At 29.8% G+C, this 26,147-nt stretch overlaps 1 pseudogene; it reads right to left on the bottom strand.

Annotated features, from left to right (window-relative positions):
- Nucleotides 1-1,325: 1,325 nt before the first annotated feature.
- LOC112721566 (exosome complex component RRP41 homolog) lies at nucleotides 1,326-5,827 on the bottom strand (annotated as a pseudogene).
- Between the last annotated feature and the right edge of the window lie 20,320 nt (nucleotides 5,828-26,147).

Consider the following 26,147-nt stretch of genomic DNA (forward strand, 5'->3'; position numbering starts at 1 on the left):
TAGAATCATAAACCTAAAAATTATGATTACAAAGTAAACCAAAAGTACTATAGATTAGTCGTATTCTTGTCCTTTAAGTTGATGGCTTATATATAATTATACCATAGACCTAAAGTTGTGACTTTGAGCTTTGAAGGATCATGTCCACAATCTAAATTAATAGCTTTCTTTATTTTAATTATTATTACCTTAATTTTTTCAACATTGTCTTAGATGAAACTCATCAACATTGTCTTCATAATTTACATGATAACAAAAATCTCATTTTTGAAAATGTGTATTTTTTGAGATTTACTAACGCCACATGTAGTGCTTTCTTAACTGTTTCCTGTAGCATTATTTGTTATGACATGATGATTATATATTTTTTTTATTGGTATGATATTATGATTATACTTGATAGCAACTGCATTGGATGATCTCTCTTAGGCGGCGTTTGGTAATTGAGAAAATAGAATCTAAATAATTATATAAAGATAACGAAACAAAATAGTATATATATATATCAGGATATATAATTTTTCTGGCTTTTCATGTTCTAAAAAATAAAGATAAAGAAAACACAAATTTTCTGTCTCTTAACATAAATTATATTTTACAAAGTTATGCATACTACCAAAACAAAAAGCTTAGTCATGAAAAAATTCGTGGCTAAATTTAAAAAAAAAAACTGTGGCAATTATACTTTCGCAACAAATGAACATATGTAGCTAAAGAGGGCGACGCGTTTTTAATTAGTCACACTTTTTACTCTGAAAGCTACAATTTTAACACTCGTAGAGACATTTTATTAGCCACAACTTTGACACGTTTAGACACATTCTTTTTCGTAATAAAATAAAAGGATGCATAACAAAATAATTGTTTTTGCCACGTTTTATCCGTGACAAAATTGGCTAAGCCGAACTTTTTTGTCACACTTTTTCTGTGGCTAACGATAAAAGTTAAATTTAAAAAAATATCATAATAAAAATACTCCTTAATATAAAATTACATCATATAATATTAAAAAATAATTACATTATTCCTATACATATTATTTATAGTATAAAAATATGAAATTAACTAATACTTAATATTAAAAAGCAAATATCCTAGATTAAATGGGTTTAATGTTAAAAAAATTACCAAATAAAACTATTACAAAATAAATATCAAATTTTACTAAAATAATACAGAAAACTAAAAGTCTAAAAGTACCAAGACAAAATGAATTTATCAAGCTATACATTTCTTGTTACACAGATAACCCACATGCAAAAATATATTTCCAGGTAAATAGCAAAAAAAGACACATAACTTCAGCTACTGAATTATACACTCCGTCAATACTCCAGTTGCTTTGTATGCTCCAATAAAATCTGTTAAGCAAGATATTAAGCTAAGAAATTAATAGGCCATAATTTGACTCCTTCGAAAATTATCAAAAAAATTACGGTATAACGCTTACTTCTCGGATGTAATTTACAACTGCTTTGCAGCCTTCATTTATCAGTTGCATAACATTTTTTAAAATGTCAATTGATAGTTTAGAATCTATCTACAGTCAACAACAAAAAAAATAATGCATATTGGAATAACAAAAAAGAAAAGTCTAAAATTAATTTACATTGTTGACTAAAAGAAGTGTAAAAAATAAAATGATATCATGAAAATTAACCTGAAAAAATATAACTTTATCCCATTTTAGCAAAATTTAAACAGTAACATCAGGATCTCCAACACTATCTTTTACATAGTTTAAATCTGTCCATATTCATACAAGTCTCAATAATTACAAAGCCATAAAACTAAATCAAAAGTTGAACAGTTTAAAAGAAAACATAAACTTAAATTTAGCCAATTAAAAAGTCAAGTAAAATAGATGCATACCAAGCAAATGGATACTATTAAGGTATCCAGCACTACATGAAGTTACAAGATCATCCATGGGGATCCCAATATCAGCAAGAGCTAAAGTTACAGCATTGATACACGTAAATCTAGTTCCTAGACAAGGAATATTAGAAAAAAGAGGTAGTGAATGGTCAAAAAATAATCTTTTAAATAAAAAAATAACCACTAGCAAAAAATTAATAACTTACATCACTGGTGAGAGCACCTATTTTTTTTATTTTATCTTTGAAGTAAATGCTTTCTTAGTTTTAGATAAATAATTCAATAAACAAACTGTTAATCCCCTTTATTAGAGAAAGATCCAACAAAGAAAAAATAAGTAAACATAAAAAAAGGATGGTGCTGCAGTTTTCAAAGAGATTTAAGGGTTAGGGTTCTTTACTCTTCGGGGAGAATAATCGAACAAAAATAAAAAAAATTGGAAATTATATTGTAATTATTTGGCTGTCCAAATAATCAGCTACAGAAATCACATTAGGGTTGCAAAATTTTATTTTTTTATGAGACGTATTTTAAATAAACACAATATGTGACTTATTTCGAAAACAGCTAAAATGCTTGCTTGAGAAGGGAAAAAATAGTTGATCTAGAAGACCCAATGATATAATGGATTAAAATAAAATGACACATACAAAATACACAAAAATATGTTATTTTCAATTATTAGACTCACATGAATTTAATTAATAGTAAGTAATTAAATTAATTATTATTTCAATTAATCATACTTAATAAATTCTACTTTCTAGAATTAATTAGACCTATTCTGTTAAAGATAAATATGTACTCTTATTGTATTCTTTTTATAATTTTAATATTCATTCTCAATTGAATTATTTTATTCCATCACCAAAATCTTTAAATTAACACATATTGTAAAATTATACACTGAAACTGCATTTAGCCAGAAAAAATATGGCCAATAAATGTAACAACTAAAAAATATAAATAATAAAATTATATATATATATATATATATATATATATATATATATAATTTGATCTCTTTAGTGGCATTACAATGTAATTTTTATACAAGTAATAAACAACACAATTACACTAAAAAAATAACTGTTAAAAGGAAAAATTAACAAAATCAGTGCGTAACCAGTACTAAAGAAAAAAATAAGATTAAAAGATATGATAGAGTTAAAGAATCATATCAAGTGAAAAAATTGCACATCATCAACAACATCTAAAATCAAACAATTAACATACCTTATTAATTTTTCAGTGACAGCACTGAGAAGGAGGGAGAAGAAACCAAGGATCGAGTAATTGAAAAAACTTGCATCCTCACTGATAAATTGAATTTACCTTAGGTTAGGATTTAAATTTAAGAAAAGTATAAACTGCATAAAAATATTTGAAAAGAAATGGAGGAAAACATTAAATTAAGTGCAGAATTCAGAAGTGAAATCGTTCGATTTCGCCACGATGATTATTGTATCTGTGGTAACTGAGAGAACTCATTTCAAGTTGGCCACGAACAAACAAAACCGTCAGAAAACTCCGCAAATTTACCCACAAAGATGCAAGATGTTGTAAGTGATTACCACTATCATAAAAATTTGCCACTATTTTTATTTGTGGGTATCTTTCCGTTGATAACTCCCGTATTTCTGGTAGTGACAATATAATAAAATAGTATTTTTGTGACAATTATTTTTACTGTTTAGCGATCATTTTAATCGTTGTTAATTTTTTTTTTTTGCGATGGTTAAAATAGTGTCATTGATTTGAGCGTCGTTAGTAGACTTAATGACAGTTTTCAACAAACAATTAGTAAGGTCGTGGCTAATTTTTTTGTAACAATTTTAGAAGTATAAAACTATTGCTAATTTATAACACATATAAAAAAGTTTTTTTTTTGCTATATTTAGCAACGGTTTAAAGTTGTCACTAAATTACTAATTTTTATATGTTTTTTTTTTGTTAAATTTAGTTGCGGTTTTACAATCTCTTCGGCATCAAATTTATCATTTTTGAATACTTGTGTCAGTTTAAATCAGTCATAATCTTTTTAACATCAAATTTTTTCTTAACCCAAAATTACTACTATATGTTATTTTTCCTTTTAATTTTACGCATGAGTTTACTTTTTGTTTTATGCTGAAATTCTATTTTTATTGAGAAGAATAAAACAATAAAAATAAAATTCTAAATCTTTTATCATAAAAAGTTTGATATATATTATATTATTTACCAACTCTCTTAAAAATTTAGTATGTTAATTAGATAGAGATTACTGTTACCCTTGTTTCTTTTCCATGATGAATCCAAAACAATGGCACCACATAATTTAGGAATACAGGTGAAGAGTAAAATATTATAAGGATTAGGAAGCATGTATAAACAAAAATGTCCATCAATATATAAAGCTATTTGTAAGAATGATCAAAACTACTGCTCATGAATCTCTAATATATATTGTTGTAAGCTTCGCTATCTCCTTCAAGCACCACTCTTCAAGCACCTAAGGAGATTGTGGATATATATGTATATGTAGTCCAATATTAGATAATAAGAAATTTTACCTTGATGTTATTTAAAGAGTAATGTATATGGAGAAAGTTCAATAGGGTTTTTGTCCTTATTTTCTCCAATTCTTCAAAACAAAATTAAGATTGTTGTATTATTAAAAACAACTCAATTAGAAAACTAATTAAGTATTTTTTTCGTCAACTTTATCTCTCATATCGCACATCCACCACTGCACAACTATCACTGCAGATAGTGCTATCGGTTGACCACTCACCGTCGACAATTTATATCTTTAACACTAAATTTTAAATATTAAATATTAAATATTAAATTATAAATCTTCTAAACGTTGAGGGTTAAAAAAATTATAATAAAAAATACTAATATTAATTAATTAAGAGTTTTTCAATATGAGTATAAATCTTCCTTTTTTTTTGACAACAGAGTATAAATCTTCTAAAGTGAAAATTATACCTGCATTGATCTATCGCATTAATTCTTCATTTTTTTTTTTGGACCTGAATTCTTCATTTTTTTTTTGTTCATTTTTTTAGGTACATGACTTGTTTTGGGTTTTTTTGTGGGCCTGGATCAATGCTTTACTGCTAAGCATGTCATCGTTGAACCTAATTCAGTTAGAGCGACCCAATTTTCTCATTATATTTATTTTTATTTGCATTTCTTTTCCCAAGTCTGTCCCATGTGACAACTCTTATTGTTTATTTTAGTCAACTAGATACAACTTTTATTTATTTCTTGGATCAAGTTTACTATTTTAAGTCTAGGTTGAGAATTGTTGAGTTGTTGGGGACATATAACGGGCTTAAGCCCACAAAAAGGGCACTAACTTTAAGAAAACGCCACCTAGGCTCGTATATCAAGTATCAAGAAATTATTTTTAGAATATATACCCATTTTGATCCTCAAAGAATTTTAGACATGACACTTTAGTCTCCAACTAAAATTAATTACTTGATTGATCCCTAACAATTAATTCTGTCAGTCACTTAAGTCCTTTACTACGTTAATTCTAACGGAGGACAAAATAGTTCCTGACAATTCTAACAGGGGACAAAATGGTCCCTGATTTTCTCTGTTCGTAAACGACACTGTTCTCTCCCAATTTCCATCATATCTTGTATAACACTAATAGTCTAACACTATAACTTCAAACTACACAATACACACTCTATAAATTTAATGTTCACAAGAAAAAAAATTCTCAACTTGTTCTCAACCAATTCATACTCACAAAACTAATGCCTATGTCTCTCAACTAGTTGTCGTCTTCGATGGATCCCATGAATCTAGACAGTAAGCCTGATTTGTTAAGACTCGTCGTCGTCGTTGCCATCTCCTTCCTCCTCTGCCTTAACATCTCCATGACCACATTGTCCTCTTCACCTTCTTCTCCGAACCAATGTTCAGTAATCGCTTTAGTTTCCATATGAGCGGCAACGGCGATATTACTCGTTGTAATAGCTTAGATGCGGGGTCGAAACTGTCTGCCAATTTGGACTCCGAAAAAGAAGAAATGAAGCATTAGGTATCAATTTCAAATGAGAATTTGCATATAATGTCGAAGGAGAATCTTCTCTTGATGTTCTAATGTCCAATAATCTATATTACTTGCCGGAGAGTGGAGAAAGGCGTGCCCTTGGAGTAGTTGTGGAACTTAGTCTTGAGGATGTCGTGGACGTTGTCGGGGTTGGAGGTGATATTATCAAAGACGTGGAAGTAGATGCTTTTGGTGGGTGAAATGCAGAGGAGGTAGATGTACTAGTCACAAAGATTTAGAAAGTGTATGGTCCATGACACATTGAGGTAGGTGCGACACGTGTGATAATTACACCATCACTTAATCTTGGAGCTAAAGAGGAGGAAGGAAAAGATGGAAAAGAAGACTGTGAAGGTGAAGAAGGAGAGTATAAATGTTAGGATTATGCGAGATATGATAAAAATTGGGGAAAAACAGTGTCGTTTTTTGAATAAAGGGGTCAGAGATTATTTTGTCCTTTGTTAGAGTTGTCAGGGATCATTTTGTCCTATGTTAGAGTTTTCAGGATTCATTTTGTCTTCCGTTAGAGTTGACGGAGCTAAGGACCTAAGTGACTGATGGAATTAATTGTTAGGGACCAATCGAGTAATTAATTTTAGTTAGGGACTAAAATGTCTGGTTTGAAATTTTTTAAGGACCAAAATGGGTATATACTCTTTTTTTTAATCCAGAGATAAAAATTGTGCTTTGATTAAATATTGATATTTAAAGTGCATTATAATATTATAGATGTATAAAAAACACCGATATAACACACAGGAAGCATGTGCTGCAGCTTGACACGTATCCAACATGCATCCTGCATGTTAGCCAGAATATTGACACATATTCATATATTCTGTATATTAGTAAAATGTTGACACGTATCTAATACGTATCTTGTTATTAATTTTCTACCTACAAAATTTATCTATCTGTAATTATACTAAATAATCTCATTTTTACCAAAAGTATTAATATTTTTTATAATAAAAAAATTAGTCTCAAGTATCAATATTTAATAATTAAAAAGGAGTAACCGTTTGTTGAGTGATTAACTCATTCGTACGATTAAATAAAATTCAAATTTATAATAGATTACTCCTTAATTTATTAAAATAAAAAATATTTAAAAAAAAAAGAGGTGGCAGAGGCATTGTAGTAATGGTCAATGTATTTGCATCTTAATAGCCACATCTCAGGTTTGAGTCTCAATTGTAACTGGGTTGAAATAAAACTTTTAAGGTGTGAGTGTGTATGACCGAAAAAATAAAATAAAAAATAAAGTTTTATTACAAAAAAAAAGGATTAAAGTTTGGCAAAAAATAAATAAATAACATTGAAGTAGAAAAAGTGAACAGTAAAAATGTTCTTTTGGTACATATAATTTAGTTCCTAACAAAATTAAATTAATAAATAAGGTTTTGATATTTTAAAATATAAACAAAGTAATATTTTATTTTTTAAAATTTTAAATAACTTTTTAATATCAATTTATTTTTAAAAAAAATAGGAACAAATTTGTTATTCTTTTAAATAATATCAAAAACTTATTTACCTTTTTATTTGATTAAAATAATAATTTGATGCTTTAAGAAATTAGAGTCTAATTTATTAGTTTTATTTTTTTGAAAATTTAACTACTAATACAAAATTTGTCAAAGGTAAATTATATAATAAAAATGTAAGTTTATAGATTTTTTTTATGAGATAAAAAAAATTAAAAAATTAAGATCTATATTTTGATCAACAATAAAATAATAAAAAATAATTATAAAAAAATTTATATTTTTTTATACAACTTTAATCTATATAATAAAATGCTATTTGTCAAAATAATATTTCAGAAGCTATTCTTAAAAAAATCTTAATCCAAAAGAAAAAGTGATCTTGTTTCCGGGCAGGGGTGGGAGAATCACGTGAAGATTCTTCCCATAAATCCATAGTCGCATTAAATATCTAAACAACCATTAGAATAGCAATTTCATTTCCCTTTTTTCCACATTGTCATTAATAGCAAATAGTAATTCATGCAGGTTTTGTGGAATATTGTTCTATTTTTTAATGTCCTCTTTCTTCTACATTGATGTCTTAATCAAGTTCGATATAAATCAAAATTCGAAATCTGCCTATTATTTGTGAAAGGACAATCTTTCACTCATTTTAATTTAAAAAAAATTCGATAAAAATACACATAATTTTTTACATAATAAATAAATGTACATTGTAATTTTTTAATGAGTTATATATATATATATATATATATATATATATTAAATTTTTGTTGATCATTTTTATCCTTTCGTTATCTGACTAACTTTTCTAACAATAATAATGATCAGGTGCTATTTTGTTTACTATGATAGTCCTGTACATTGTGTGATTAGACTTTTTTTTATGACATAATGAAAATTAAGTATTAGATTATTAAATTTGTTAAATTAAAAAAAAATTACAAATTATAACGTTTTTTTATTCTCTTCCTTCTTAAAAGTTATTTCGAATAGAATCTTAGCAGAAAATAAACAATGAAAATAAATTGTTAAAGTTTTTATATTTAATTTTGTTGCAGTTCGTAGTCTTCATTCTATTATAAAGACAAACGTAAAAGGCGAGAAAAGTTTCTTCCATACATAGGGTAGTAGGTAAACGAGGAGAATTGAGTAGCAAACGCGATTAGAGATAATACTTCTTCCCTTGTTAATTGTTGACTTTGACTTATGTTTTATTGAAAAGTTGTTCATTAGTGATTGATGTTAATTTAGGTTATGTTTGTTCTATAGTTTGATTGAGAATTTTTACATAAACAGATAGCAAATCATATAACATTTATGTATCATCATAAAAGACGATTTGAGAGAAATACGAATGGAGTTTTGAAATATGTTAAAAGGGAGGTTGTTGCTATTTCAAAAGTGAATATCGAACTCTCAATACATTTTTTGTGGTGGGTTACTTAACGATTTGGGATATGTTTCTTTCAATAATTTTTACTAGGTTGAAAATAAAATAGCACCAAACTCATAAGAGAGACGCAAAAAAAATTTAGAGAGAGGATTTACTTTGGATTCTTTTAAAGATTTATCTTAAGATTTACAAATTCCTATTATGAGAGACACGAACAAGATTTAAAGAAAACATTTCATCTTAATCTCACAGAATGAAAACTACGAACTGCAACAAATTCGAATGCTGAACACTTCAGAAATACACTTTCATTATTCATTTTTTAAAGTACGTTCTATTCAAAGTAACTTTTAAGAAAGTAGAGAATAAAAAAACGTTGTAACTTATAAATTTTTTTTATTTAACATCTATTTTTTGTTGTGTCATCAAAAAAGTCACATCGCATAATGTACTAGCCATTATATGTCAAATAAGGTGGTTGATAATTATTACTGGCAAAAAAATTATTCAAATAACAAAAAAATAAAAATAACTAACAAAATTTAATACTAATATATACATATATCTCATTAAAAAATTAAAAAATATATATCTCTATTTATCCTATAAAAATTCATATATACTTTTATTTTTTTTAATTTATCAACCAAGCTTAGCTTTAGACTCAACTTTTTTTTTTTTTTTAACCGACGAGTTTTTTTTAATCCTAGTAAATTTACATCTTTCTACTTATTAAAATAACACCTGGTGTATCACATAAATTACAAACTTACCGCTTAATATTTTCATCCACCATTCCTATAATTTTTAACATAAGAAAAACAAATGATTTATAGTTTTAATTTTAGAATGGCAAAACAGGCATATATTACCTCAACCAGATATAAAATATTTAGTTTATAAGGCTTTTTTTGGTATTCAATATTTAATTATGGACAAATCATCTAGTTATCTCTGTTTTAAAAAAGACAATTCTTTTAAATAATTTTGTTGTTTCTTTAAAAATAGGATTCACTATTTTTAAATTTGTCTTTTTCTGTACCTAAAAAAAGCTCAATAAATATATTTTAAGGTAAATAACTATTTCTAATTATAAAATATTTGAACGCTGACAAAATTAATTATAAAAAATTAAAATTAAAGTTACATTCATATAAAATAAATTTTGTTCGATAAAATGACCAAATCTTAAAAAATAATAAAAAAATTCCAAATTACCCCTCTCTTTTCACCACTCACCCATCAAACCATCAGCATCATCATCACATTATTCTCTTTCCAATTTTCACTCCACCTCATCAAACCGCCATCATGGACACAAAGATTGGATTCGTGGACTCGCACAAACTCAGCTCCCAAGCAACAACATCATCTCCTGCGCCAACAACAACTTTACTATCGTCTCAGCCACCGCTGTCGCCTCATCGAAAGCCATACTCGGCCGCCACCTAGGGTGGCAAGAGTACCCGAACCTACGGGTATCTGACCCATCTCGTCCTTATCTGGTTGGGACGGGTTTAAACCCGACCCAAGACGGGACGGGTTTTGAATGGGGCGGGGTCGGGGTTAGGGTAAACCCGCCCTTACCCGTCCCGGAGTACAAAATATACATATATGTTTTTAGCGATTAGGGCTTTTAAGTGTCTCCACCAACCATCAGACCCCAACTCCCAAGTCATCTTCTTCCTCATATAACCAAAGCTCTTTACTGCTCAGCTCAACCTCTCATCCCCACCCCACCATTGCGCCGTCGCTGCAGTTTCTTGCCGTCGCCACAGCTCCTTGCCGTCGTCGCAACTCCTTAGCGTCACTGCTCACCTCCCGCCTACCATCGCTACTCAGCCGCGCAACTCCTCGCCATCGTTGCTCAGCTCGCACAGCTCCGTAAGTTCATCTCTCTCTTGCTCTCTCGTGCTCTCTGTCTCTCTATCATTGTGAGATCTAAGTTCTTCTCTTGTTCTTCCACAGATTCATTGATTGGTCGCCGTCGCTGTGAGCCTGACCGTCACTGTTGCTTGTGAGCCTGTTACCAGAGTCCTTTTTCTATGCCTTTAACCACCGATAAGTCTCTGAACCCCTCTGTCTTTGCAAATGTGTCATCCCACAAGCGTGCTCTACCATCTTTGCGAAAAATACAGGAAGCTCACTTTGGAATACTATAAAAAAACTGAACTAAAAATTTTGACAAATAATGAACAACCACCTATAACAAGAAAAAATATGATCTATCAATTATTATTCGAATAATATACTTACATGTTTATCATGTGAATACAATTGAATTAAGTATATATATGGTATTTCATGATTTTGCTGTGAAGCTAGTCTTATGGTGAAGATCGATGATTTTTAATTAATTATTCTTGTGTGCATACCATTACCAATTTAATTTGGCTACTATTAAGAGTGCTTCTGTTGAGTTCCTCATGTCTATTGCACCTTCTATGTTGATACACATTATTAATTGCTTTCGTAGGATACATAATATTGATTAATTTAAGGATATGTGATTGGTTGAATTATTATTCTTTGCATAATCTGATTTGTTGATTTGATGTGCCAAGTGCAAACTATAGGAATTAGTTCTACAAGGAGTTTCTTAAAGCCTTACAAGGTGGGTTAGTATTAGTTGAGAAAGATTTCAAAGCCATTAAAAAAGCATTAGAGGAAGCATTTGCCAAAGCTGACACCAAGTTGATGAAATGGTAAAGCCAATAAACTAGTCTACAAAGTAAGGAATCTACAAAATGTGTCTAATTGAATTGGTTTCCATATTGGTATGATTCAATTCAAGGTTTAGACAATATTTTATTTTTTTAAAGGCTTGAAATGAACAGAGAGGAGGATGAATCAGGCGCAATAGCAACTGCAATCTTCATAGGGGATGATACACTGCTCGTTTCACACATTGGCGACTCATCTGTGGTATGTATCGTCAATCTTTCAATGAGTTTTCGATGCAGGGTATTCTGTTTTTATTTTTGAAATAGAGCTTCTTAATTTGGTGACAATTAATTGCTATCTCTTTTGATTTTCAGGTTTGAATCTTGTCCTTCAAACCTTCAATAATGATAAAGATGTGAAAAGTGATCAAGAATAAGTATTAAAGACTCTTATATTTAATGATGCAATTTTTATTTATGGCATTAAATTTTTAATGATCAAACATTAATTTTTTTTAATTTCAAGTTATTTGACATTATATGAATCTTATGTTTGTATTTTAATTTAGGTATAAATTAAAATTTTTTATCTTAATTTATATATGAATATGTAAAAATTAAAATCTTATTTAATTTTTATAGGGGTGGGTACCACAGGGGCAGGTTAAGGTAGAGCAGTCTACTACTCACGGGTAGGGTAGGGCAAGTAGTAGTGGAGTGCAAGAATGGCGGGACGAGGTCGGGTAAGACAAAAGCCCACTCCACTACCCCTACCGCCACCTAGCCCGCTGCCTCGTTCAAATTGGTGTCACCGACGTCTTATCTATCCCCGGTGGCTTCAACCTCACTCTCCTCGACCACCTCATAACTGAGCCAGGCCTCAACCTTATTGGTTGTTGTAACAAGCTCAATGCAGGGTACGTTGCAGACAACTACACGCAATCACGTGGAGTTGGCGTGTGCGTTGTTTCGTTCACTGTTTGAGTGTTTAGTGTGCTATAAATGCCATAGCTGGAGCTTACAGTAAGAACTTACCATTGAGATGCATAGTTAGTGGACCTAACTCCAATGACTATGAAACCAACAGGATTCTTCGTCATACGATTGGCTAGGTGGGAGGAGGTATGGAGGAGATTGTGCGACGTGAGGGAGATTTACAGAGAGAAAGAATAATGTGATGATGTTAATGGTGGGATGGGTGAGTGGTGGAGAGAGGAGGGGTAATTTGGAGTTTTTTTTTATCATTTTTTAGTGTTTGATCATTTTTATCGAACAAAATTTATCTTGTATGGGTATAACTTTAGTTTTGATTTTTTATGGTTAGTTTTGTCAGCGTTCGAATCTTTTATAGTTAAAAATGACTATTTAGTATTTACTCTATGTTTTATTAAGATCAAAGATCCAACAAAAAGTATCCTCCTTCTCACAGGTTAGTGTTGTAAAAATTAGTAAAGCTAAATTTAGAAAATAAATAAATAAATAATAGCTAAATAAAATAAAAGGTAATAAACAATCCTAGTTTATAAGCATAGAATTCTAATTGTTGAAAAAGAGAAGAATTATATACTTCTAATTGTCAGATGGTTCATATTGAAGAGACTCACCTATAAATTGAGATTTTTCTAATTCATTTCAATTCAATTCATCCAACAAGAATAATAGTAACATTGAGTTACATAGAGAATTTTTTTTTTGAGAGATTTTCTCCTATATTTAGAGGGAGGTGTATTCTCCTTTTGTTAAGAGAGAGTGTTATGGTAATCTCCTTATAATAGAGAGAAGTTGTAATTCTCAAAAAAAGTTATTTGATACAAATTTCTAATTTTTCATCTCTATATTTTGCTGTGTTATTTGTCTGGTCCTAATAGTAGTATCAGAGTCAAAGGTTGCTGATTAATAATTTTTTCTTCCACAGCGCGTTACCATCTAAAAAAATGACAGCAAAGTATGAGATTCTAAAATTTAGTGGAAGTAGTTTTTCTTTATGAAAATTGAAAATAAAAGCAATTATGAGAAAAGACAATTGCATGGCAGCAATTAAAGGTAGATCCACTGGGATTATAGATGAAAAATGGAAGGAGATGGATGACAATATTGCTGCAAACTTACACTTGGCACTCGGTGATTCAGTCTTGTCAAGTGTAGCAGAGAAAAGGACAGTAAAGGAAACTTAGGATGCTCTCACTAAATTATATGAAGTCAAGTTACTTCACAACAAGATATTCTTGAAAAGAAGACTTTATACTCTTCGAATGAGTGAATCTACATCGGCAACAGATCACATCAACAATCTAAATATGCTATTTTTCCAACTTTCGTCGTTGGATTACAACATAGCAGAAAATGAACGTGCAGAGCTTCTACTTCAAAGTCTATCAGATTCATATGATTAGCTCATCATTAACTTAACCAATAATATTTTGACAAACTATCTTTCTTTTGATGTTATGGCTGCTGCAATTCTTCAAGAAGAATCCAGGCGCAAGAATAAGGAGGATAGATTAGATAGCTCAAAGCAAGCAGAGGCACTGTTGATGACGAAAGGAAGATCAATAGAGCATGGTTCCAGTGGGAGCCAAAACAGACCAAAGTCACAAGGAAAGAAGCAATTCAAATGCTACAATTGTGGCAAGAGATCGCACTTTAAGAAAGATTGTCGGAATAAGAAGAGTATAGAGAAGGTTCCAGAAGGATCAAGTTCTCAAGGATGTGTTATGAGTACTGCTGATGATGGAAAAATCCTGTATAGCAAAGCAACAATTGGTTCTAAAGGCAGCAAACAACTCACTGATGTCTGGATTGTTAATTTAGGAGCAACCTGACACATGACTCCTCATCATGATTGGTTTTGTACATATGAACCTGTCTTGAAAAGATCTGTGTTTATGAAAAATGATCATGCCTTAGAAATTGTTAGAATAGGTACTGTCAAAATAAAAATATTTTATGGTTCTATTCGTTCACTTCAAGGGGTAAGACATGTGAAAGGCTTAAAAAAGAATTTGTTGTTGATTGGGCAATTGGATGAACTTGGTTGCAAGACCCATATTGAAAGTGGGATCTTGAAAGTTGTTAAAGGTGCTCTTGTGGTAATAAAAGCAGAAAAGATTGCCGCAAATCTATACATGCTTATGGGAGATACTTTGCAAGAGGCATATGCATCAGTTGCTTCAGCAAGCCAAGAAGAAATGACGATGATCGCAAACTGGGCCACATGTCAGAATGAGGCTTGAAGATTCTTATGGAGCGTAATCTCATTCCCAGGCTCAAATCGGTAAACTTACTATTTTGTGAGCACTGCATTACAAGCAAGTAACATAGATTGATGTTTGGTAGATCAACTGTTCGAAACAAGCACATATTGGAGTTGATTCATTCTGATGTATAGGAATAGCCGGAGATGTCCCTTGGAGGAACAAAGTTTCTTGTATCATTTATTGATGATTACTCTAGGAGGCTATGGGTGTACCCGATCAAGAAGAAGTCAGACGTGTTTGTGATGTTTAAAGAGTTCAAAGCAAAGTTGGAACTTAAATCTAGAAATAAGATCCAGTGTTTAAGGACAGATAACGGAGGAGAATATATATCGATTGTGACTTTCTAACATTTTGCAAGCAAGTAGGTATTCAACGGTAATTCACAGTTGCATATACACCTCAGCAAATGGTGTAGCAGAGCGAATGAATAGGACTCTCTTGGAAAGAGCACGAGATATGTTGCAAACTACAGGTTTAGCTAAGTCTTTTTGGACAAAAGCTGTTAAACTGCCTCTTATGTGATAAATCGATCACCATCAACTACAATTGAATTGAAGACATCAATGGAGATGTGGCAAGGTAAGCCACCTAATTATTCTTTTTTACATATATTTAGTTCTCTTGTGTATGTGATGTACAATTTTCAAGAAAGAACAAAGCTGGACCCAAAGTCTAGAAAATGTATATTCTTAGGCTATGCTGACGAAGATAAGGGATATCGCATGTGGGATCCCGCTGCCCGCAAGGTAGTTAGTAGTAGAGATATAATATTTACAGAAGATGAATTCCAAAGAGAACAAAAAAATGATAGCACTATTAAAGAATTCATCACTGTTCAAATAGATGAAAAATGTAAAGAAGGTGATCTTTTTGAAGTAGAACCTGAGCACGAAGAACAAGAACCAGAGGCCAATGACATAGAAGTTTGTCGATCCACTCGACAAAGAAAAACACCATCATGGCTCTCAAATTATGTTTTGACAAGCCATGATGCATATTGTCTTCTGACAGGAGATGGAGAGCCAAAAACTTTTATGAAGGCTATGCACAATCTAGATGCTTCTATGTGGATGACAGTAATGCAATAAGAAATTGAGGCATTACATAGGAACCATACCTGAAAACTTGTTGCACTTCCAGCAGGTCGGAAGGCCATTGAAAACAAATGGATTTACAAGATCAAGCAAGATAGCAATGATCAGATGGAACAATATCGTGCAAGATTGATTGTCAAAGGATATGCTCAGAAAGAAGGTGTTGACTTTAATGAGATAGTTTCTCCAGTGGTAAGACTAACTACTATCAGAGTAATTTTGGCTATATGTGCTGCATTTAATTTATATCTAGAGCAATTAGATGTAAAGACTGCTTTTCTTTATGGAGAACTTGAAGAAGAGATATATAGGCTCCAACTAGAAGATTTTGAAGAACAAGGAAAAGAAAACTTGGTTTGCAGGTTAATTAAATTTCTGTACGGTCTAAATTATGCGCCAAGGTGTTGGTACAAGAGATTTGATTCTTTCATTATTAGCCTTGGATATAACAGACTTAGTTCAGATTATTGTACCTATTACAAGAGGTCTGGTGATAATGATTTCATCATTCTGCTGTTGTATGTGGATGACATGATGGTGGTAGGTCCCAACAAAGATCAAATCTAAGAATTAAAGGCACATTTGGCTAGGGAGTTTGATATGAAAGACTTGAGACCAGCAAACAAGATTTTAGATATGCAAATCCACTGAGACAAAAAGGATAGGAAGATTTGGCTATCGCAAAAGAATTATTTGAAGATCTTGCAACGCTTCAACATGCAAGAATGTAAGCCAATTTTCACCCCACTTCTTATGAATTTTAAATTATCCTCAAGTATAAGCCATAGTAGTAAAGCAGAGAGGATAGAAATGTCTCGAGTACCATATGCATCAGCAATATGAAATCTTATGTATACCATGATTTGTACATGGCCAGATATTTCTCAAGCAGTTGCGGTGGTAAGTCGATTTATGACAGATCCCGGTAAAGAGCATTGGAATGTTGTTAAGAGGATCCTGGGATACATAAAAGGGACCTTGAATGTTGCATTATGTTTTGGAGGATCAAAATTCATTGTCAATAGATATGTCTATTCAGAATTTGCAGGTGATCTTGATAAACAAAAATCTACTACAGGATATGTGTTCATGCTTGCAGGAGAAGCTATGAGCTGGCTATCTAAATTACAAACTGCTGTTAGGGATGGCAGTGGGTCTCCATGGAGGCGGGGACACGCCCCCTGCCTCCGTCACCATAATCCTCTCCCCGTCCTTGCCCTGTCCCCGCCACAGGTAACGGGGACCTCGTATCCGACGGGGACCTAGATATCTGCAGATTTTACAAATTAACAATTTTAAGTACAAAACATTAATAATTAAACGAATCCTAAATTCCCAAATAAAAATTCAACAACGATTGCCCAAACAAAGATAAAACTCAAAAGATTAAAAATTTCAAACAATTTCAAATACAAAAAATTAGCAATTGAACAAATCTTAAATTCCCAAATAAAAATTCAACAATTGCAGAAATAAAGATACAAACTCATAAGATTAACAATTTCAAAAATTGAACAAGCCCTAAACCCCAAATGTTGAAAAAAACTCAAAAGAAACTAGTCAAAGAAAGGGACTTATTGATGCGACAACGATGAGACTTCGAGAGGCCTGACAATTAGCGGCGAAGAGGCTGTTGGAGGCGACGACGATTGTGCTGGTGGCGATGACGATTCTGCTGGAGGCGGCAATGACGAGGAAGGCCTATTAGGAGGCTACAATGATGATGAACGAGCATGGAGCAGGGGGCGGTGACGATGAGTGAGAGGGCAGTGATTTACAATGTGAATGAGGGAGGGAGGTGGTGACCAACGATGAGGCTTGTAAGTGGCAGAGACACAGAGAGCCTTGGAGTGGTTGGCGAGGTTACGAGGCGGGAGAAAGACGGCGGTGACGCTGTTGTTGGAGAAGAAAAATAGCAACTGGAGGTAGAAGAAGAAAGAGGTGACTAAGTTAAGGTGAGGCTGCTAGGTGAGGGAGAAAGTGAATCTAAAGCGAGGCTGCTAGGTAACATATATATATATATATACATGGGTATTATATGGGTACCTACAGAACGGATAACTCTTTCCCTGTCCCTGCCCCATTTAATAGACAGGTATCCGTCCTCATCACCCGCGGAAAAAAAACACTCCCCATATCTATTCTTTAGCGGGTAAATCCCCGCATATACCCGCTCCGTCAGGGGAAATTATCATTTCTAACAGTTGTAGCTTTATCTACTATAGAAACTGAATATATGGCAGCTACACAAACATGCAAGGAAGCTAATTTGATCAAAAGGTTGATGGAGGAACTCCGGCACAAACAACAGAAGATTCTTGTGTATTGTGACAGTCAGAGTACCTTGCATATTGTAAGAAATCCTGCATTTCATTCAAGAACGAAACATATTGGAGTACAATACCACTTTGTCCGAGAAGTAGTAGAAGAAGGAAGTGTTAATATACAGAAGATTCACACTAAAGATCACCTAGCAGATGCCATGACAAAACCAATCAACACTGAAAAGTTTAAATGGTGTAGATCCTCATATGGCCTATCGAATACATGAGCAACATGAATTTTGAAAATTTACCAAAATTAGCTTTAAGTGGGAGATTGTAAAAATTAGTAAAGCTAATTTTAGAAAATAAATAAATAATAATAGCTAAATAAAATGAAAGGTATAATCTTAGTTTATAACCATAGAATTTTAATGGTTGAAAAAGAAAAAAATTATATACTTCTAATTGACAGATAATTCATATTAAAGATACTCATTTATAAATTAAGATTTTTCTTAATTCATTTCAATTCAATTCATCCAACAAGAATAATAATATCATTGAGTTACATAGAGATTTTTTTTTTTGAGAAATTTTTTTTATATTTAGAAAAATGTATATTCTTCTTTAGTCCTTTTGTTAAGAAATAATATTATTATTATTATAATCTCTTTTAAATAAAAAAAATTGTAATTCTCAAAAAATTATTTTATATAAATTTTAACTTTTTTTATCTCTATATTTTGTTACGTTATCTATCTGGTACTTAACAAATGTCACGTGGTTAATAGCGTTTATTAATTCATCAATTTGTATCTTTTGTATTTAATAAGAATTTGTTTTACTTTAAGAACTCCTCCCACTTTGCTTCTAATACACCATATCATATATGTAATACATGAATCTTGTTGAGTCAATAGGTAAGTTATTCGATAGTTTTTAAAAAACAAAAATCTTCCCACCATCTCCTATATTTCTTAATATGTCTTGCTTTGTAATGTTTATAATGAGTAAGGATCTAAAAAATTTTAGAAATGATCGCAAAATAATATAGTAAAATAATAAAAATATTAACATTAATATATTTAGGTATTAAATTTTGAAGTATATTAGGTAGTCGAATTTTTAATAAATAAATATAATTAATATATTTAAAAATATATTAATTTAAAAGTTTTTTTATTTTAATATTTTGTTAATATTACATGAATAATATATTATTATTAATATTAAGATTTAGTCAAATATCTAATATTCGTCAAATCAATATTTTTATTGATTAATTTTATATGATACAAAAAAATTATAATTCAGTAGCTAAATAATCTACAAGTATAATTTGAATGAATTATTTTATAATTTTTACTATTTTTTATTTTGGTGCTTGGGTCTTCATTAAAATTATGTAAGGGGGACAAAAAATTTATAAAAAAAAAATTAAATCAAACAACTATAAATAACAAAAGTTAAACGAATTAACCTATTTAATCCATCAAACTGACTATAAACAATTTAAACTAAAAAATTATGATCCATAAATAACATAAACTTAAACCAGCCAACTCAAAATTTAGGCTAATCAAATCTAAATAAGTAACTACATCTTTTATCCTCAAATTTCTATATTTTTTAACAATTTGGATGAGTTTCTATTTTACCAAAAGAAATATTATATTGACTACTTATTCTTTTTAAAAAAAATAAAAATCTTTATAGTTGTCATAAAACTACTCATCCCAAAAGTTTAAACTGATAAGAAAATGTAACACTAATAATTATATCTCTAACATTCTCCCTCAAGCAAGAGGGTCTCTTTTTGAGTTTGCTTGATTTTCTATTTTTTTCACTTTTGGGATTCACCAAGGATCAAACTCTTAACCTTTCGGATATAGAGCTCTGATATCATGTCATGGTACCACTCATCCTAAGAGCTTAAATTGATAGGAGAAGGTAACATTAATGGTTATATCTCTAACATTTTTTCTCAAGCAAGAGCCTCTCTTTTGGGTTTGCTTGATTTTTGCATAGGCTTTCTTTTCTCTTTTATTTGCCTTATGCAATTTTGGTTTCATGATATGGTATCAGCGCTTCTATGTCCAAAAAGTCAAGAGTTTGATTCTTGATAAACTCCAAAAGTGAAAAAAAAAAAACAGTATAAGACAAATAAAAAAGAAAAGAAGGCCTATACAAAATCAAACAAATCCAAAAAGAGGCTTTTATTTGAGGGGAGTGTTAGAAATTAGCTTAAGAAGGCCTATGCAAAATCAGCTTAAACTTTTGGAATGAGTGATTTCATAATATAGTTGTACTATTTTATTAATCTCATTAAGTGTCTTAAATATGCTTTACAATAGGTTAGGAGGCACTGGATTTGATAGTCCCAAAACATTTGGACCATTAAATGGTCTTATAACAAAGTATGTTTTTAAGTTTTTTTAATAACTGCTAAATAGTCCTTATCTAATTTTAATTGCAAATTAATCCCTTATATATTATTTAATTATAAAATTTATTTTTTATTTTATAAATCATTATTTTATCATTCATCTATCATGTTTATTAATAATAAAAAACTAGAACAATAATAACTTAGATCTTCAATTAATCATAATAAATATTTTGCAATCTTAGTAGATCATAATTTTATCATTGATACGTTACATACGTATTGGATGAAAAAATCGTGTTTGTTAAAAATTCAATCGATTGGAATTGATACACAATCGATTGAATTTTGCAAGGCATGTGGGCAATCGATTGGTCATATTACCCAATCGATTGAAATCATCAAAACAATTTGGGTTCAGTTAATTCAATCGATTGGTTCTATTACCTAATCGATTGACTTACGCTATTGGAATGATATATGAAAGTTTAATCGATTAGTATGATAATACAATCGATTGAAATTTGTACGCGACTAATGGTATTTTCCAATTCAATCGATTTAAATGTGACGTGAATAAGATTTTTTTCTACATTCAATCGATTGGTATGATAATACAATCGATTGAATTTTGATATGCGCTATATATTAAGCCTGATAACCATCCGTGTTCAGCCTCCCTTCCCTTTTTAATTTTTACAACTCCATTTCTGTATAACCTTTCTTCTCTCTTTAAATCTAGAAAACTTCTCTCTTCTTCTTCTCTAATTTCATCTACATCCACTCCAAACTAGATACATATTATTAATCCTCATCCAAATTTCTATAAAACCCGCCGAACCAATATCCCCAAAATGATCAGAACTAAAAATGCAAAAAGAGCTAAGATTGAGGGTGAAAGTTCTGGATTTACTAATTTATAACCTTAATATTAAAGAAAAAATAAGATTAGAGTATCTAAATCAAAATAAAAACTTAAAAATTGAAGATAGAATTTTAAAAATAAGATATATGGATAATAAAATAATAATAATTTATAAACATGAGTAGAAAAATTGAGAACGGCATAACATGTAATGTAGTGCACAATTCAATCGATTGGATAACATAACCAATTGATTGAATTGTGAAAATTCATATTACTTTAAAGATTTAAATCGATTGGATAACACAACCAATGGATTGAATTGTAAGAAATCATATTACTTTGAAGTCTTCAATCAATTGGGTAATATGAACAATCGATTGAATTAGAAAAAACCCACATTCTAATCATAATTACTGTTCAATCGATTGTGTAAAAGTTACAATCGATTGATTTTTGAGAAAACCATACTATCATCCAACATTCAATCGATTGTTGTGTGGAAACCTGAATTCCAATCGATTGAATTATGAAAAATCTGAAATTCAATCATTGTTTTATTAATCCAATTGATTGATTTTATAAGAAATACGATTTCACAACCCTATACTGATGTAACGGATCAAAGATAAAATTTTAATCGATTAGGATTGCCAAAAAATTATTACGATTAATAGAAAATCTAATTCGTTATTGCTTTTGTTTTTTATTATGATAGATGAATGATAAAATAATGATTTATAAAATAAAAAATAGATTTTATAATTAAATAATATATAAAATTAATTTATAATTAAAATTAGATAAAAATTATTTAATAGTTATTTAAAAACTTAAAAAATATATTTTATTATGAGACCATTTAATGGTCCAAACATTCTGAAATCATTGAATCCTGTGCCGAAGAGGTTATTAAAAACCAATTTAACAGAATACCATCTTATCATCCTTTAGATAAGACATTACACTTTAAAAAAGTTTGAAATGATTGAATATTGTACAAAAATAAAATTAAAAAGCTACATTTTACAAAATTTGACAATATAATAGGTAGACATTAAGCCAAGTCTAAATTACTGATAAATATAGGCCTAAATTATTTATCTATTTATTTGTTTATATTTATAAATTAGTATATTTTATCACTTTTGGTGAGATAATTTAAATTTTATTCTTTTTAAATATTTTAGTTGTGTTTAAAATAGAAATTGAAAAACAAAAAGAAAAGATAAAGATTAAATTAAGTTTATGTACTGTATTTAGTATAAATTGTATAAGACTGAATTATATTTCAGTATTCTATTTGATTTAAGATAAAAGTAGAGATTAAAATTATTGAAATTACTAAAATATCCTTATTTATACTTCGATGTTAAAATAAAACCCTAACTCCCTCCTAGTATATGCGTAAACAATGCCTGAGCAGTGAAGCCAACTTCCCTTAATCCAGCCGCCGGCAGCATCACCAAGGTCGGTGTAGAAGACAATCTCCTCGAACAAAACGCATTGCTATATATCCAACGCTTAGGGGTAGAAAAAGGTCAGGCGGTCTATTAGAGGCCTGCAGCCTGGCCTGTGTTTGGTCTGGTCTAACCTAGCCTGTTATAAAATAGGTACGAGCTCAGGTTCTTATAAAAGTCTTATTATGTTAATAGATCAGGCCCAAGCTCACTAATTAGTCTTATTAGCCTGTTAGGCCTGCTTAGACTTTTTAATACATAATTACATATATAAATAATTTTTTTATTATTAATAAAATTATGAAATATTTAACTTTATTATATTTAATTAAAAATAGTTTAGTATATTTTAAATATTTTAAAGTTTAAAAATTCTTATAGATATGAGATATGACATTTTATATATAAATATGTTTATTAAAATTTTTTTTAAATAATATTTTTATTTTTGTAAAAACAAAATTAGCAGGTCTTTTAACAGATTTTGAGTTAGGCCAGACTAAATAACAAGTCAGGCTTAATAATTTAAAAAAAATCTATAACAAGTTGTAAACTAAATTTAGGCCAATCAACTACATAACAAGTCAGACCTATTAAAAATAAAGTCTAACCTGACTTGACTTACTTCCACCCTTACCAACGCTTCTCAATCACACCGTCAGAAAGTCTTAAAGATCATATTTTCGGTGCCGTTTCTTCCCACCACATTGGAGGTTGCTACTCTGAGATTAGTGGACCTTGGCTGATGATTTTTTTCTCTATATCTCTTTCTATGACCTACTATGTGAAACACTCAGATACACAAATACAACCTTTAACCTAATCGTATTGAATTAATAATAATTCTTTCAAAAATAAATTTTTTCATCAAATTTTGAAAAATAAAAATTTAAGACAAACGAGCTCCAAAATATGTAAATAAACATTAATCAAATGTGGGAAGAGCTCATGACAACTAGCCAGAATATTATTCATGAACAAATTTTTTGACGGTAAAAAATCGAGCAAAAAATGATGGATATTCAAAATTCATCCCCTATATCAAATTAGCACAAAATCCAGCAGTAATATCAAGACTTTAAAAGAAAAGAACAATGAGTTAGAATTTGTGACAAATAAAGTGGTAATAAAAAGAAACCACGATTTTTAGAGGAGAAAGAAAATAAGGTTAGAGCTTTACTCTTATCTGTTTGTAGAGGAGTGAAGTTAGAAATTTTAAAATATAACGAAAATAATTTAAAAATAAAATATTATTAAAATTTTTATTTTTATTTTAATAAATTTTAATTTTCTGTATCTTTATTTTTTAAAAATATTAAAAAATTAAAATTTTAATTTTAATCTTTAGCCACTAAAAACAATATTAAAATTTAATTTTCAATTTCAATCTCAATATTAGTACCCGTACCAAACGTAGCCGAATATCACATCCATAAATTAGGAAGTACTTATATTACAAAGAGATTGCATAATTTTGTAAATTCCGACAATTAATTAAATCATGAAAACCAATTTAAGTTGAAAGTTCAATGAAATGAACAATGGCAATATTGAGAGAGAGCGGCAAAAGAAAAGATTGGAATTTTGGAATCAAAGAAAGAAAGAAGCAAAAGTGAGAAGAGGGCAATAATTGAAATTCAAAAATGGTAGGATGAGGACAAGAATGGAAGTTGGTCAAAGCATGCGTCAATTTTCTTAAAGTGTCATTCAGGAAAAGGACTCAACAAGGACACAAAAATTAAAATAATCCCAAGACTGAAGTTGTTATGTCTTGATGATGATATAATAAATAAATAACTTTGACTAAAATTGTTCAATTCAAATTTCACTTTAATGTATTGTAATATCGTTAGTACAGAATGCTATTAAGATTATTTGACTTTAACTCAAAAAATTATATAAAAAGAAAATATATTCTCTTTCTTTATTTTTAAGTGTACTTTTAGCAACAATACTTATTAAAAATCTAATGCACTTTTAATTAAAGCAAGTATATATGGGTATAATTAGAGGGAAAAATGAACATTTTTCAATCTAATTAAATGATAAATAATTTTATATAATTATTTAAAAGTATAACATTTTAAAAAAATAAATACTCACGTGTAATTATTTTTATATGGAATTAGTAGTTGATAATTGTTAATAATAATTTAATGAAATATGTCAAATTATCTAACAATTTTTAAGTTTTAACTAATAATTTCACATAATAATAACTAATATTTTTTAGCTTGATTTCGGTGAATTGTAAGCAGAATTGGACATGACAGATATGTCATCTATTAAGGTGTAAGAAAATATTATTACTAGTAAAATATCTTACCATTTCTCTAAGAACGAATTCAAAATTAGTCAAGACATAGAAATCAGTGATTGACAAGGTGAAAAAAAGCTAAGTCTATGAAAAACAAAGCCTCTGAGTAAAATGTGTAAGCTAGTTCTTATTAAATCTGTTCTTAATAACTTGCTTGTTTATTATCTCAACTTGTACAAAATATTTAAAACAGTAGCAAAAAAGTTGATTTTCTTACAGAAATTATTCTTATAAAGTAAGGAGGACGAGAGGAACGTGATGCATCTAGTGAGATGGGAAATCGTTCAAGCCCCACAGGTGGGTTAGGAGTTGGTGATGCGGTGATTCGGAATACAGCTCTCCTGTTCAAGTGGTGGTGGAGGTTTTCGAATCAAAATTGTCCATTATGAAAAAAAATTGTATGCCACTGTGATAACATGAGTCCTTTTAAGATGATTTGTGGTCAGCCGATACCTACAAAAGGTGGTCCGTAGAAAGATATCTGTCAGTTACAAATTAGAGAGTCACAAGTGAGAGAGAAGATGATTCGAGAATTGTCTATGGAACTAGGAGATTGCAGGATGATACGATTTTGGAAGGACAATTAGTTATCAAGTGGTGTGCTAAAAGATATATTTTTAAATTTTTTTTTGGTCTCAAATTTTAGAGAATCTGTTATAGGAGATTATAGATATTTTAGGATAGGTTAAAGTGAATATTAAATTTTCAATGATAAAGAAAGTTATTCAATGAGAGTTAAAATTAATAAACCAATTTCATAAGATTTTAATATTTTACAATCAGTTAAACTAATAATTAAGAGAAAAGATAGAATGATCTGAAAATTTGATAAAAAAATGTATTTATTCGACTAACTTTTTTATAAACTTTTATGAGTAATTTGGTGGTGAATTTTGTAAGTATTAATGATAATGTCAAAAATACTTAAAAATTATTTTTTGATTATTTTTAGATTTATAAGTTGTTTTTTTATTTTTTGTTCTAATTTATTGTGTTGAATTTCTTTGACTTCAAAAT

Source organism: Arachis hypogaea, chromosome 2, assembly GCF_003086295.3.
Source record: "Arachis hypogaea cultivar Tifrunner chromosome 2, arahy.Tifrunner.gnm2.J5K5, whole genome shotgun sequence".
Taxonomy (NCBI): domain Eukaryota; kingdom Viridiplantae; phylum Streptophyta; class Magnoliopsida; order Fabales; family Fabaceae; genus Arachis; species Arachis hypogaea.